General features: G+C 39.0%; 1 protein-coding gene and 1 long non-coding RNA gene across 2 annotated transcripts in view; both read right to left on the bottom strand.

Moving 5' to 3' along the window:
• LOC123879399 overlaps positions 1-2,183 on the bottom strand; it is a 36,872-nt gene extending 34,689 nt beyond the window's left edge. Inside the window, exon 1 of the mRNA XM_045927074.1 lies at positions 1,966-2,183. The gene's annotated coding sequence lies outside the window, so the exon portion shown is untranslated. The remainder of the gene's footprint in view (positions 1-1,965) is intronic.
• Positions 2,184-2,436: 253 nt separating this feature from the next.
• LOC123879443 lies at positions 2,437-3,637 on the bottom strand. Its single transcript, XR_006798998.1, has 3 exons — positions 3,464-3,637; positions 3,227-3,346; positions 2,437-2,552 (listed from the first exon to the last, which is right to left on the bottom strand). It is a non-coding gene; the product is annotated as an uncharacterized LOC123879443 (long non-coding RNA).
• Positions 3,638-16,057: the final 12,420 nt, after the last annotated feature.

Here is a 16,057-nt window from a genome sequence, read left to right as displayed (position 1 = left end):
GTCGATGCTTAGGCTTAACGCACACCCGCAGACTGGAGTGGCGAGGAGGAACGGGCGAAACAATATGTAACAAGAATCAAGATTATGATTTTAGGGTTCTGTACCTCAAAAGAAACACTTATAAGATGCTTAGGCTTAACGCACACCTGCAGACTGGAGTGGCGAGGAGGAACAGGCAAAACAATATGTAACAAGAATCAAGATTATCATTTTAGGGTTCTGTACCTCAAAAGGAACATTTATAAGATGCTTAGGCTTAACGCACACCCGCAGACTGGAGTGGCGAGGAGGAACGGGCGAAACAATATGTAACAAGATTTTGTTTTAGGGCTCCGTACCTCAAAAGGAACCCTTATAAGATCACTTTGCAGTCTGTTTGTCTGTTGTCTCTGTCAAGACCCAGAAATCAAAACTTCTAGGGTACTTCTCGTTGACCTAGAATCTTGAAATTTTAGGGGTTCATATCTTCAGAGAGAAAAGGAACCCTTATATTTTTTTTTTATTCACTATAGGTAAGCGCTTGACCACAATCACACCTGATGGAAAGTGATGATGTGGTCTAAGATGGGACACGTTTACCTAGAAGGTGCCTATTCACTCTTGTTTTAAAGATACTCGGATTCCTTATAGGAAGGAATACTTTGTTGTCTGTCTGTCTGTCGTGTCTGTCAAAACTCGGGAATAAAACTTATAGGATACCTCCCGTTGACCTAGAACCATGAAATTTGGTAGATAGCATTGTCTTATAGCATAAGTAAAGGAAAAATCTGAAAACCGTGCATTTAAGGTTTTCCTAATTTCATTTTTGGCAAATTTCATGATTTTCAGTCAACGAGAAGTGCCCTATAGGTTTTCTTGACAGATATAACAGACAGACAGACAACAAAGTGATCCTATAAGGGTTCCGTTTTTTTTTTTTGAGGTAGGGAACCCTAAAATAAAATGATTGATGCAGTTTTTACATCATCACAATGACTGTGGTCAACTTCTCTGGCAGTTATAGTCCAGGCAAAAGAAGTATTTCAATCTGGCTATGAGGCCCATGACTGAACAATATACTTGAACAAGTGTAAATTAAAAATTTATAACACCCCCGACAAGTGAAGGTTACAGTAACTAGAAAAGCGCTGATAACTTTCAAACGGCTGAACCAAATTCTTGGCTTATAGCTAAGAACACTCTCGATCGAGCCACCTTTCAAACAAAAGAAAAACCAAATTAAAATCAGTTCATAACTTAAGGGGCTACAATGCCACAGACAGATACACAGATAGACACGTCAAACTTATAACACCCACTCTTTTTGGGTTAGGGGTTAACATATAAATGCTCAAAGTATATGGCCACCTTCAATGATGTTTACCATAGACATGTTACCTTCATATTTTAAAGGTGTATTAAATTGGTGCTCAGTGATAAGTAAGACAGAAGATAATATAAAATGCACGAGATTAAAAGAGATAGCGCTCTATAAATCTAAGTCCCTAAAAGGTCCCTAAATAACTAAAGAATCTTTTAAACCCCCGACCCAAAAAGAGGGGTGTTTTAAGTTTGACGTGTGTATCTGTGTATCTGTCTGTGGCATCGTAGCTCCTAAACTAATGAACCAATCTTAATTTAGTTTTTTTTGTTTGAAAGGTGGCTTGATCGAGTGTTCTTAGCTTTAATCTAATAAAATCGGTTCAGCCGTTTGAAAGTTATCAGCTCTTTTCTAGTTACTGTAACCTTCACTTGTCGGGGGTGTTATAAATTTTTAATTTACAATTGTTAACGTATAACATCATTGGCCACCCTAAAATACTTGAGTAAAAAAAATATTTACCACGCTATAGATTTCGCGGTAAAAACCTACATAAAGTACTAGTTATTTAAAACAAGTTTATAAGGATTAAACACTGAGAAGCTGCAAATGTTTCCTATATAAGGAAAATTATAAGAATAAATTACTTAAATAGAACGTCCTACCTCAAATGGAGTTTTATTATTACGTAGCACACAACACGGCCAAATTGAAAACCCCAGAGTTCCAGCGTTCCAAATTCAAAGTTTTTAGCACCAACTTTCACTGCACTCCTTCAGATTACACCGTACACAATCACTTTACCATAAGTTCTGGGAAACTTGTTTTTATTTGCAATAATTAATTAATTCGCGAGCAAAATGACGTCGTGCGCACGAGTCTTGCGAACACAGATCACTATATACAGTCTAAAGACAGATAGGACAGTGCAAAAGTTAACGGTTAGTTCCGTTGTAGCCGCATAGCGCTAGTGTCGCAAAAAGTGTTGGGACACAATCCGACCTTGTGTCGATGTCGATATCGATAGCATAGTGATGTCCCATGACAACGTTGAAACGGGGTACCTTTATAATTTTATTTTTTTTGCATATATTTAGGTGTAAAATAAAACAACTTATCAAATTCAGTTTTATATATTTACCAAAAGTCATCTTTGAGGATCCTTCTGAAAATAGCCTTTGCTTCTTGTTTTCTTTGATAAACATTTCTTTTATTCTTTTAATAAAATACCTGCACTTGGTTGTCAAATTGGCTGTAAAGGAATAATATTATTTTATTAATGAAAAATTAAATTATATAAACAAGAAATTATGTATGAAAAACTACATGGATTCTTAATGAGACGACTGATAGTTGGTACCTACATATTAAAATTGGTCTAATAATAATATAACCGATTGATTAAAAAATACAGCTATAAACTAAACTAAAACTAGAGGACTAGGAGGATTTTTAAAGATCCAGTGGGAAGTGTTTGATTTTTAGGGATAAAAAGTTGCCTATGTCAATTACTAGATGCAAGCTACCTCAGTACCAAATCTCATACAAATCGGCTAAGAGGATGATGGGTTTTATGGAATCCCGTGGGAACTCTTTGATTTTCTGGGATAAAACGTAGCCTATGTTGATCCCCAGAATATAGGCTAACTCTGTACCAAATTTCGTCAATATAGGTTAAACTGTTGGGCTCTGAAAAGGTAGCAGACAGACAGACAGACACACTTTCGCATTTATAATATTAGTATGGAAGTATGGATAAAATCTACTGTATGGACATCAGTACAGTGTTAAAGTAGTGGTTTCGTGGAGACCATCACATCAATATTTGTATTGCATATAAGACTTTAGCCATAATTAAGGCAATGTTAGCAAAGAATAAATAAAATAGTTACTAGACAGAGGACAGATAATTTTGTACTAACTCACCACTAATTATTATTATTGTACTTTGAGTGGCTACTGTTGAATCTTCTGAATGTTGAATTCTGTTGATCTGAAGTTGGTTGTAAAGCATAATAAAATTGTGATCACTGAAATCATGTTCAGCTGAAAAAAGAATTTTACACAATTTATTCACATGAAATATGGTATGAAAGCACAAAGTAAAAACTATGTTAGGGAATACCTAGTGCTTAATACATCTTTAACATGAAATCAACTTACCTAATGAGCTCAGGAATTCCGTGAAGTATTTTCCTTTTCAGTAAACAAGTAGAGATAACCATGCGTACGTCGGGTTCCCATACCACCCCATACTGTCGAACTGATGTCTATCGAAGTGCTTCTGGCATACGTGTCTGTTCAACAATTGAGCCTTCGGCAAAGCACTGAGTCCTATATTTAGAGGAATTAATTGGGATCACCACAATTCCCATAAGGGGTTTGGGTAACTTTGTATGGAGCAGTGGTGCCTTTTTTTTTGTTGCGGCCACTGATGGTTTTAGTGTTATTTTATAGTGCTACTTTAAACATTGTAATGATAGTAAATAATTGTGCTCTAAGTGACATCGGGGCTGAGATATTTGAATTTGAAAAATTAAACTTGAAGCATGAAACCCGATTTCAAATGCACTTTCTAACTGAATAATATCTTTAAATATGTAGATATGACAATGCATAGGATGTATAAAGATAAAATGACCTTATTTTGAGCTAAAAAAACCCCCACTTGATGGACAAACGAGCCACAGGGAGCCACTGGATTCGGTTGGCGCAAGCCCGTAACGTGTGGAAGTCCCTACAAGAAACTTATATGAAGCAGTGACCTCTATTGGTTGATAATGATGATGATGATGATGATGAGAGTATGTAGTCCCTATGATCTCCAGGTTATATACCTAAACAAAGTAAATTCTTCTCAAGGAATGATGGGACTGAATTCGGGACTTAAAACTTCGAGCATTTGCCCACCGTGCGCTGACCGTAGGTAGACGAACCCTGCGCTGTGATTGGCTGAGCCATAAACGCGATGCGCCTCCATTTGTATTTTGGGAGAAGTTCTATGGACAGTCCTAAACACAAAAGCTTGTTGAAGATTTGGCTAGAGATTCCAGAGCCAAATTGACTCGACGCTACACCAAAGATGTCCCGGACGTCAGCCTATATGAGATTAGTATGGCTCTCAAGCAACTCAAGAACAACAAGGCACCAGGTGATGATGGAATCACAGCAGAACTCCTGAAAACAGATGGAAAACCATTACATATGTCTTCCAGCGCTTGTATAGTCCTGCCATCCACGAGGGCATAACGCCAGAGGCATGGCACAGAAGCGTAGTGGTTCTGTTCTTTAAAAAGGGAGACACTACCTTGTTAAAGAATTAAAGACCCATATCCCTGCTGAGCCATGTCTATAAGTTGTTCTCGAAAGTCATCACGAATCGTCTCGCTCGTAGGTTTCCAGCCTCCCGAACAAGCCGTATTCCGAATAGGCTTCAGTACCATAGATCACACCCACACCGTTACGGCAGGTAATACAGAATACCGAAAGAGGATATCGAACCATAACCTAGAGGCATCCTGTGTTTTGGCTGGGACCCCACCATGGGAACTGGACGCTATGACACTGGCTTGTGTGTACCAGAGTAGGGTGGATGCCCGTTGACTGGTGAAACACTCGTGCAACGGAAGTAGATGGGTGGCAGCTATTAGCGCAGATCGAGTTCCTTTTCCATTGGCAGAGGTGGCTCGAGTCACCCACAGCCGGTCACAAGATTATTGAGGCTATCCGTTCTACCCTCGAGGAGTGGATGAAGAGGAAGCACGGACCACTCACGTTTCACCTTGTACAGGTTCTTACGAGGTTCGGGTGCTTTGGGAAATACCTGGGCAAGGTGGTGTGAAGAGAGCCCAGAGAGGATTGTCACCATCGTGGTAGTGCTTCAGACACGGCACAGTATACGCTGTCTGAGTGCCCGGACAATGAGAGGGCTTGAAAACCGATGGTCTCCTACAGCGAGGAAGTAATGACGCAGAAGGAGGCAGTAGAGAGGTTGAGAGTGGAAGCCAAAAACTCTCATCCCATGCATCGCAGGAGAATCGGGCGCAGGCAAGCTGCGCATGACCGTTGCTTGTACCCTTGAATAAGATCTCTAGGTAATAGGCACGGAGAGTGGTACTCGTGGAAGAGTATGTCCTTGAGTTGGAAGGCAAGCCTTTGTTCCCGGCGAGCCTTAAACTGTGCGTTAGGGATCCCTTTTAGTCCCAGAGCGAGGCCTGCTTTGGCGGGTGCCGTTAGCAAGGTTGCAGTTGAATACATTCGTGTCCCTATGCCCAGCAACAACGGACGAGATGGAAAACCGTGGGCTTTTAGTCGATAAGCGTCCGAAATAACCACTCTTACATCTCCGAGCGCAGTATTATCCATGAGGATTTTCCTATGTAAGAAAAGGTTATACAGAAGACTGAAGATCATAATCGACCACTTTGCTTACCGTTTGCGGACTATGAGAAAGCCTTCGATTCAGTGGAAACTAAGGCTGTATTGAGGTTGCCACAGAGATGTCCGATCGGCTACTAATACGAGTATATCCAAGTGCTGAAGTGCTTGCACGAATAGGCCACCATTATATCAGTTCGTATACCAGACTACGAGGCTTATCCAATTGCACCAGGGAGAAGTAATCTTCCCGAAGCTCTTTTCCGCTTTTGGAACAGACTTGACATTGACAAAATGACATTAATGACCTCAGCAGAATTTTTCTCAACAGTTGGGTCTAAAAATAAACGTGAGGAGGACGAAAATCATGTCCAATGCTCTTGTCTCGTCCAGTAATTGTTAAGAGCTCTGCAAATTGTAGATAAGTATGTATACCTAGGACGAACAATCGCGCTATGTATATCAAGGCTGGAGAAAGAGTTTGCTAAACATGTTGTGAAGCTGAAGTGGGGGTCCCAACTTCCCAAGATGCGACCTCCGGCGTCGGAAGACCCTCTCCCCCCCCCCCCCCCCAACCCCGCCACTAAGTGAACAGACAACATCAAACAAGTCATAGGGAGCCTCTGGATTCGGGTGGCGCGTAACCGTGGCGCGTGGAAGTCCTAACAAGAGACCAATGTCCAGCAGTGGGCATTTATCGGTTGATAATGATGATGATGATGATACATCTTGGTGTGGGCATTGCTTGTTAGTTAAAAAAAAACATTTTTTACTACTTTCAATGCGAACAATTACAAAAAGACATTACGTGTAATCAATGGAATTTAACATATTGAAGATGGAATATCTCTGCCCCGATGTGATTTAGCCATATGTATTATATAACATTTTTTGTTTGTTTTTTGCTGCTCTATCATAAAATACCAGTTTTATCGGTGGCCGCAATCCTAAAAAAAGGCACCAATTTTACCCAAACCCCTTTATTAACCTTTGGAGACAACAACAATAAACAATATGGCTTCCCAGTATATATACCACAGAGCAAGGTACATACTACTCTCTAACGAGAGAATAGTATGCCACAGAGTCTATGTATATAGCCATCGACTAGAAAAAAGAATATGGCTGCAGCTTGTTGCGATACTAGCGCTTTGTGGCTAAGAAAGAACTAAAGGTGTCACGGGCCTGCTTGCGAATGCTATGCTTGGCGAAAAAAAAAAAACAAATGACATTTTTAATCCACCAATGGCAGAATCGAATGGCGGCGCCATTTTGCAAGATTGACAGATAAAATGAAGTTGACGTTTGAAAGGGTACGTTTATGGCTCACGACACAGACCACGAATGGCTCACGATTATTTCACGACATTTCTTGGCGATATATGATTTCTATTAGGTGCCAACTGTGACTTCTTCCGTGCGAAATATTTGTAAGTCTAGCTCAATAGTTACTCTACAAATGCTAAGATTTGAATTGCGATGTTGTGATGTGATATAAAAACTTTCAAACTAGGTAGTTTCGTCGTTACTATACCAGAAATAGCGCGTCCACACCCTGCTCTACTCGCGCAATTAATCGCAGCACCGCCGCACTAGGTCGCTTACCTTTGCAACGCGATGGACATTGAAACTGTGCGCTATTGCATACTTACCGACAAAATAGGGAGCTATGGGCGTGAACGGGGAACATGCGAGTAACGCGTCCACACTACGTCTCTGTCTGCATTCCTCGCTCCTTCCCATGTCACACGGGCAGTGTGTGCACGGGGTATTAGGGTACGGAAAGTACAGTCATGGCTTGATATGGACCCCAAAATGCTGAACCCCAGTTTTAGTGACGGAATAAGGGTTCCACCTAGCCAAATTTGGGTCTTACATTTATTAGCTAATGCCCGTGAACTCGTTCATATGGATTTAGTTTATAAAAATACAATATATTCTACGTATACCCATCATCGATTAAACTGATCCTAGCAAAGTCTAAAATTCCAATGATATATTTTTCCGTATTAAAAGAAGTTTACATCTGTCTAAGAGAGAAAAAGAGAAAACTACTAGTTCAATAATTATATTAATTACACTTTTTTACACTTTTCATTCATAATTTTTCCTAATAATAATTATAATATTGTTTCATAACATCTAATGCGATGCTAGACGCTTTCTCAAACTCAAAGTATCTTAAGGTATAAAGAAGCTTGTAGTGTTGCCCGCTACCACAGACGCTACATTGTTCTTCAAAAAATGTTGCTAAGAAAAAAAAAAAAAACAGAATTCTAAGAAATCGCAGGTACAATATGAAAATGTATATAAAACAGAGTATCAATATAACTGTAACTATTATCTCATGTTTATTTATTTTTGTCTCGGCGCCTGCCGCGCAATTTATGTTGACCTGCGTTCTTTATGTTTACTTTTAGAAGTATTAGATTAGAGATAAGAGAGATAATTACTTATAGTAATTCTAATAGGGTATTTTACTCTAATTTTTGTATTACTTTATTATAAACTAGGATAAAAATAATGACGTAAACTGAAAAAACTAATTAAATCGATCAAATAAATAAAAAAGTTATAAGCATTTATATATTTCAGATTTGACAGAGATAGCGATAATAGCATTATGACGTCACTCCGTCACTAATGCCATAGTAGCTTTGTGCAGTTTCATACAAATTTTCGTTTTGCGAGAAAGGGATAGAAGACCCTCCCACTCTAAAATTAAAATGCCTGTAACTTTGTAAATCTTTGTTGGATTTTAATATTTTTTTCAGCTTACGTCATTATTTTACCCTAGTTTATAATAAAGTAATAATATTTATCAAATTCAAAAGTAGGTAAATACCCAATTACATAGGTAGGTACAAAAACTTAGCTAATTAATAATATTCATACGACCTTAACACAATCCAATGCCAATAACCATTTGCCTTATCTTGTAGTTTTAGTGATTTAGTATTTTTCAAACCGCATTATATAACGTGCAAAACTAGGGTCAATGCTTCTCCCATGACGTGGCATTGACCCCGAGTGGCATATTTACGGAATGTTCGTTGACCTCTAGCGTCAATCAGATGTTTTATTTGCAATATATTGTGAACTTTTAAAAATAAATGATTTTTTAAATTTATTTTTTAGTTTTTTTTATTGTAATTTGTAGGTAAGCATTTTTAACCTCCGACTCAAAAAGAGGGGTGATATAAGTTTGACGTGTGTATCTGTGTATCTGTCTGTGGCATCGTAGCTCCTAAACTAATGAACCGATTTTAATTTAGTTTTTTTTTGTTTGAAAGGTGGCTTGATCAAGAGTGTTCTTAGCTAAGTATAATCCAAGAAAATCGGTTCAGCCGTTTGAAAGTTATCAGCTCTTTTCTAGTTACTGTAACCTTCACTTGTCGGGGGTGATATAAATTTTTAATTTACACTCGTAGGTATTGTCGCATTCGACATTTTGACGCTATTCGCTAGACTGAAAATCTACAGAAAATATTATATTTCGAATGCTTCCAATATAAATGTTAAAGCCTTTGAATTAATACTTAATTGGGTTTTAACTCCTTGGAGGTCAGACGGACTAGCGACCAACTAAAAATCATGTGCCGAATTTTGCGAGGGGATGTCGACGCTCCAGACCTTCATGACCAACTCTGTCGTATACGAGTACCTAAATTAAATAATAATCTTCGTCCACGAAAGAATAAACTTTTCGTGGTACCAGTTCATCGTACTGTTGCTCGATCTATGGCACCGATACCGCGTTCATTGGCTTCCTTCAACGCGCTCTCGGATATAAATGATCAATGGGATCCATTCAATGACGGGTGGACATCGTTGGTTCAGGAGTTACTGAGGTATGCGGAGAGCATTGAATGAACAGGATCATTAAGTGCTCTCAGCGTACATACATTCAAAATTTAAAATCTTTTATTGTAACATATTTTGTTCTAGCTTTACCTTTTATTTTATTTTCTCTTTTTGTATTTGTATAATAATCATCTAGTTCGTGTAAGTGGCACTGCCGTTCAATTAGATGTAAAATAAAATAAATAAATAAATAAATAAATAAATAAATACTAAGTACTAAGTACCATAATAATATGGTATTTCCCTGCATCTAGCTAGGCAAGTGTACTTGACCGTCCTTGAGCTGCGTAGACTTGTATTGCATACAAATTAAGACTGCCGTATTTTACTTAGGTAGGTACCTATGTACTATATGTACCACTAGCCGATGCCCGCGACTTCGCCCGCGTGGTTTTAGGTTTTTCGAAATCCCGTGGGAACTCTTTGATTTTCCGGGATAAAAAGTAGCCTATGTGCTAATCCAGGATATTATCTATCTCCATTCCAAATTTCAGCCAAATCCGTCCAGTAGTTTTTGCGTGAACGAGTAACAAACATACACACACACACACACACACATACATACACACACACACACATACAAACTTTCGCCTTTATAATATTAGTGTGATTAACCAGTAGAACCTAACTGTGTTCAATATAACTACAGTTTTACGATGTACTATCGTAAAACTCTGGTACTAGGTACCAAGTATAGTATAAAGTTTTTTATTTGATAAGTCGATTGAACAACTTTTTTTCGCGTTGAGTCATAAAACTAGTTGTAAGATAATATAGGCACTAAGTACTATGTACTAGTTAACAGGGCTCTCTCCGTCACTTACTCCATACAATCGTAGTTCCAATTTCATTTGAATTTAAGCAACCAAAGTCCATTAAATTTTGCAGACATATTCTAGAAACTAATATCTGTGTCTGTGGTGTTTTAGATTTTTCTAAAAATATGTGGTTTTAAAATTACGGGGGCTCAGATCGCGTAACTTTGAAACCGAATATTTTAACGGAAATCTGGAAAACCACAGGCATAGATATTAGTTCCCGGAACGTTTCTGCAAAATTCCATTGAGTATGATTGGTTAGTATTCCAATGAGAGACGAACTACGTTTGTATGGAGCGAGTGACGGAGAGACCACTCTTAGGAACTAGGTAGGCTGTACTCATTTAACTGGTTTAGATCAAGTAGACAGGTTATAGGCGTTTCTTAAATTCTACTTATCACACTAATATTATAAAGGTGAAAGTTTGTATGTGTGTGTGTGTGTGTGTGTGTGTGTGTGTATGTTTGTTACTCCTTCACGCATAAACTACTGGACGGATTTAGCTGAAATTTGGAATGAAGATAGATAATATCCTGGATTAGCACATAGGCTACTTTTTATCCTGGAAAATCAAAGAGTTCCCACGGGATTTCGAAAAACCTTAATCCACGCGGGCGAAGTCGCGGGCATCGGCTAGAACAGTTAATTTAAAGACACATTCGATATACCTACCCAATCTATTGGGAGTATTTGGTGGTTGGCACTGAGGCATTACGACAGGGGTGTGCTACCGCGTAATTAGTTCGCTAGTCAGCCTTTCACTTCTCCCGCAGCAGATAAGCACAGTATAGACACATTTCCCCCACTGTCCAGCGCGGCGGTGTGTTTTACTAACTCAGTAAATCAACACCAGAGTGAACTAAAGTGAGGGAATTTTACGGTTTGATCCTGAATTGAACCGACGATATGTCAAATATGGCTATGGGTGGCGTGAAATCCAGAAACAAGTGTAAATTAAAAATTTATAACACCCCCGACAAGTGAAGGTTACAGTAACTAGAAAAAAGCTGATAACTTCCAAACGGCTGAACCGGTTTTCTTGGATTATAGCTAAGAACACTCTAGATCAAACAAATTAAAATCGGTTCATTATCTTAGGAGTTATGATGCCACAGACAGATTCACAGGTAGTACACGTTAAACTTATCACACCCCTCTTTTTGGGTTGGGGGTTAGTTAATAGAACTCGTTTGACATCGTATAGCGCCATCTAGCCGATCACAGTGTAAGCTTTTATTTCTTCATCGTATCAACAGATGGCAAAACTTGTTTTTGAAAATCATATTTTTTTTATGAACACATTTTAATTTGTTTTTGTGATGTAACCGCAAATTCACGGTTTTCGGATTTTTCCTTTACTTGTGCTATAAGACCTATTTATCTGCCTTTCATGATTCTAGGTCATTCTAGGTCAATGGGAAGTACCCACAGAATTATAAATGAAGTACCCTATAGGTTCTCTTGACAAACACGACAGACGGACAAACGGAGAGGCAGACAACAAAGTGATCCTATTAGGGTTCCGTTTTTCCTTTTGAGGACCCTTAAAATTGATCAAGCGTGAGTCTAACTCGCACACACAGGCCCCATCGTACAGGAGATACCATTTTTTTTTAACTTTCATGGCGGCCATTTTGAAATAGGTATTTAATTATTTGTTGTTATAGCGGCAATAGAAATACACATTCTGTGAATCAACTCTACCTATTACGGTAATCACACTAATATTATAAAGGAGAAAGTTTGTATGTGTGTGTGTGTGTTTATGTTTGTTACTCCTTCACGCAAAAACTACTGGACGGATTGGGCTGAAATTTAGAATGGAGATAGATTATACTCTGGATTAGCACATAGGTTACTTTTTATCCCGGAAAATCAAAGAGTTCCCACGGGAATTTTAAAAAACCTACATCCACGCGAACGAAGTCGCGGGCATCAGCTAGTCACGAGATACAACCCCAATTTATTTTCAACCCCCTTCACAACCTCTCGCACTGCCAAGGGTCACTGGTAGAGATCTCATATAGAGATAAGTGCTTCCCTGTCCACTTTTTCTTTCTTTTCTCTTTATTGTTACAACTTTCTGGTACAAATCCATACCAATACATATAAATGCGAAAGTGTGTCAGTCTGTTTGTCTGTCTGTCTGCTACGTTTTTACAGTCCAACCGCCGCGCTGAACCGATTTTAACCGTACAGACTTGGGATACACACTGCCGGCTAGCATGGGCAGTAGATAAAAATTGTATCCCTCGATTAAATCCACTGATGTCATAGAAATCAGTGGATATAATCGGGGATATAATTTTTATCTACTGCCCATGCTAGCCGGGCTGGGGAAGGACATAGGCTACTTTTTATCCCCGAAATTGAAAGAGTTCCTACGAGATTTAAGAAAGCCGGAATCCACGCGGGCGAAGCCGCGGGCATCCTCTAGTAAAAAATAAATAAGCGATACATAGGCTACCTAGCGTCAAATACAGGAACATTTGACGCCTGCCAGTGACTCGTAGCTTGACGTTTAGTTACCCCGAGAACTTTATCCTGTCGTTGAAGCCGCCTTTCCTCGGAGGTATACATCTCGGGTCACGTAACCAAGCGAGCCGGGTAGGTACTTATTTTATTGAAAACAACCCTGCACTGCTAAAAATACCAATATTGACACAAACATTTGCGCAGAAGAAGTCAAACATACGTCTTAAGGTGATCGCATACCAAGAGCCGCGAAAACCGTAGGGGAGACCTTGAAGGGTTGCGGCAATTCAAGAACCAAAAGCTTAATTTGCTATAATCCGCCAACCAATGAAATCTGTATGGTGCAACATGCAGCATGCAGCATGCACCACCCGCCCTCCCACTGATAAACAAAGTACCAAATTGTATAATAATCTAGTCTTACTAGTACATTGTTCAACAGTGTTTAAATTTGTGTGTTTATGTTTTGCTCAATAAATTTTGCTCAAAACATGCAGGAAAAGCAAGTCACACGTACCACCACCACGCAGCACCATACAAATCCCAACACTAGATGCTTTGCTGTTCGCATATTGCACCATACAGATTTCGTTGGTTGGCGGATTATAGCAAATTAAGCTTTTGGTTCCTTGTATATCATGGACTTCCGCAAAATAACACCTACTTTTATAAAACGTGGCAATTTATACCCGGGTCTGCCCGCGAAATTCAAATTTAATTTGGTTTTTCGCAATTTGTAAACTAATACGACAAAGTAGGCTTATGGCATCCTAATTCCGACAATGGCAGTATCATCTTCACAGGATTACATAAAAATCTTTACTTGTATAATAATAAATATAATAATAATACTTTTATCCCCGAAATTTAATATATAATAATTTTTTTTTTTCCCGTTACTTTAGTTTTTTGTTGTTTATGTTAATTTATTTCTCTTTTGTTTCTGTTATTTATTGATTTTGTTGTTGATGTTATTTTATTTTTTGTTCTTTCTGTGTTTCTGTTATTTTTTCTGTTGTTTTTGTTATTTTATTGTTTGTTGTTTAAAAATAGGATCAAATGTGAAAAATAAATAAATGAGAGAATAATAATAATACTATATTAATTGTTTAAAGGCATAGATAATGGTTAGATAAATCGATATAAGTCTTAGTTATAAATCTGAAACAACAAAGAATTGTATAATAGGTGCAATTCGTTTGTATGGAGATGCGTGTAAACAAGTGTAAATTAAAAATTTATAACATCCCCGACATGTGAACGTTACAGTAACTAGAAAAGAGCTGATAACTTTCAAACGGCTGAACTGATTTTCTTGGATTATAGCCAAAAACAATCTCGATCAAGCCATCTTTCAAACAAAAAAAAAACTAAATTAAAATCGGTTCATTAGTTGGTTTTCAAACAAAAAAAAACTAAATTAAAATCGGTTCATTAGTTGGTTTTCAAACAAAAAAAAACTAAATTAAAATCGGTTCATTAGTTTAGGAGCTCCGATGCCACAAACAGATACACAGATACACACGTCAAACTTATAACACCCCTCTTTTTGGGTCGGGGGTTAAAACTCATTAGTTTAAAGACCCTATGCGGCCGTCTATACACATTTCATTGTTTTTAACTAGCAAGTAATGTATGTAATCGCTAACCACCTGAGCAAATTCTGTCAAATTGAATAAATGGTTTATTATATTTGCACTATTTGCGTGACGTCAGAGCTTATGTTATTAATTTTTTTTTTGTTATTTTTTTTTTGTTATTAATTAAAGAACGTCGTAGAAGAGATAGTTAAGTAGGTATTTGGTCGACCTTTTTTTAACCCCGGACCCAAAAAGTGGGGTGTTATAAGTTTGACGTGTGTATCTGTGTCATCGCAGGTCCTAAACTAATGAGCCGATTTTAATTTAGTTTTTTTTTGTTTGAAAGGTGGCTTGATCGAGAGTGTTCTTAGCTATAATCGAAGAAAATCGGTTCAGCCGTTTCAAAGTTATCAGCTCTTTTTTAGTTACTGTAACCTTCACTTGTCGGGGGTGTTATAAATTTTTAATTTACACTTGTTTCTCGTGAGGAGAATCAGTCATGGATAGCACCGGCCACGGGGGAGCACAGTGGTTATGTCGGACTCTTACCGACTAAAGTTCCATCCCACCGCTGACGACGGAGCACAAGGGACCGACAGCACCTCGTTACTCCGCCAGCGGATGTCCGCTGTAGCAGACCCACCACTGGGACACTACACGCCCCCAAACACCGTTAGAGGCATGCCGGAACCACAGCACGCCAACCAACTCGAGGAGAACGATGGACCACCCCGTGTCCACCAACAGGTCCTTTCGAGGGCTAGGGTTCATGGAGAGAGCAATTCCCTTTCCACGTTCCCCATCCTCAATATCTCCCTCGCCTGTCACCAAACTGGACAGGCGAGAGACCGGTGGGGCAGCCAGTGACTGGATGGGTGATGAAGCCCCATCACCAACCATCCAACACAGCCACACCCTCCGCTCTTGGGGCTATGCCGCATGGGTGCGTCTACTGCGCCCTCTGCTAGGGATACTCAGAGGGACGCGCGGACAACACCCCCTCCCCGCCAGGTCAATTAGCCATGGTTAACAATATCCCATGAAGAGAAACCGTTAACCATTAGAGCCTCAATAGCTCAACGGTTGAGGAGCGGACTGAGTTCCGAAAGGTCGGCGGTTCAAATCCCACCCGTTGTACTATTGTCGTACCCACTCCTAACAGCTTTGCACTTAGTTGGAGGGAAAGGGGAATATTAGTCATGATTAGCATGGCTACTAGTCTTTTAAAAAAAAATGTTACTAGGGTACACCGGCCCAAGCGCTGATATTACCCGTAACACTCAGGCACACGAGGAGGTTACCTGGCTGATACCCCAAGGTATTTTTAACCGACTTCAAAAAATGGAGGAGGTTCTCAATTCGTCGGAATCTTTTTTTTTAATGTATGTTCACCGATTACTCAAAGACCCCTGAACCGATTTGGAAATTATGTCTTCCTATTTTAACTTTTAACAACATCTTTAAATTAGCGCTCTATGCTCTTGGCCATGTACAAGGCATACAGCGTATTACTGAGCTGTCGAACCTTTTTACCCGACTACGGCAAAGCCAAAAGGATAGGTTATAATTTTAGCAGTCCATGTACGAGTATGTATGTATGTACATATGTGTGAATCCAGATACTGTGTGTTCCACCGTAGCG

This window comes from Maniola jurtina, chromosome 28 (genome assembly GCF_905333055.1).
Source record: "Maniola jurtina chromosome 28, ilManJurt1.1, whole genome shotgun sequence".
NCBI classification, from domain to species: Eukaryota; Metazoa; Arthropoda; class Insecta; order Lepidoptera; family Nymphalidae; genus Maniola; species Maniola jurtina.
The sequence above is the reverse complement of the archived record's forward strand: the minus strand, read 5'-3'. Positions and strand labels throughout refer to the sequence as shown.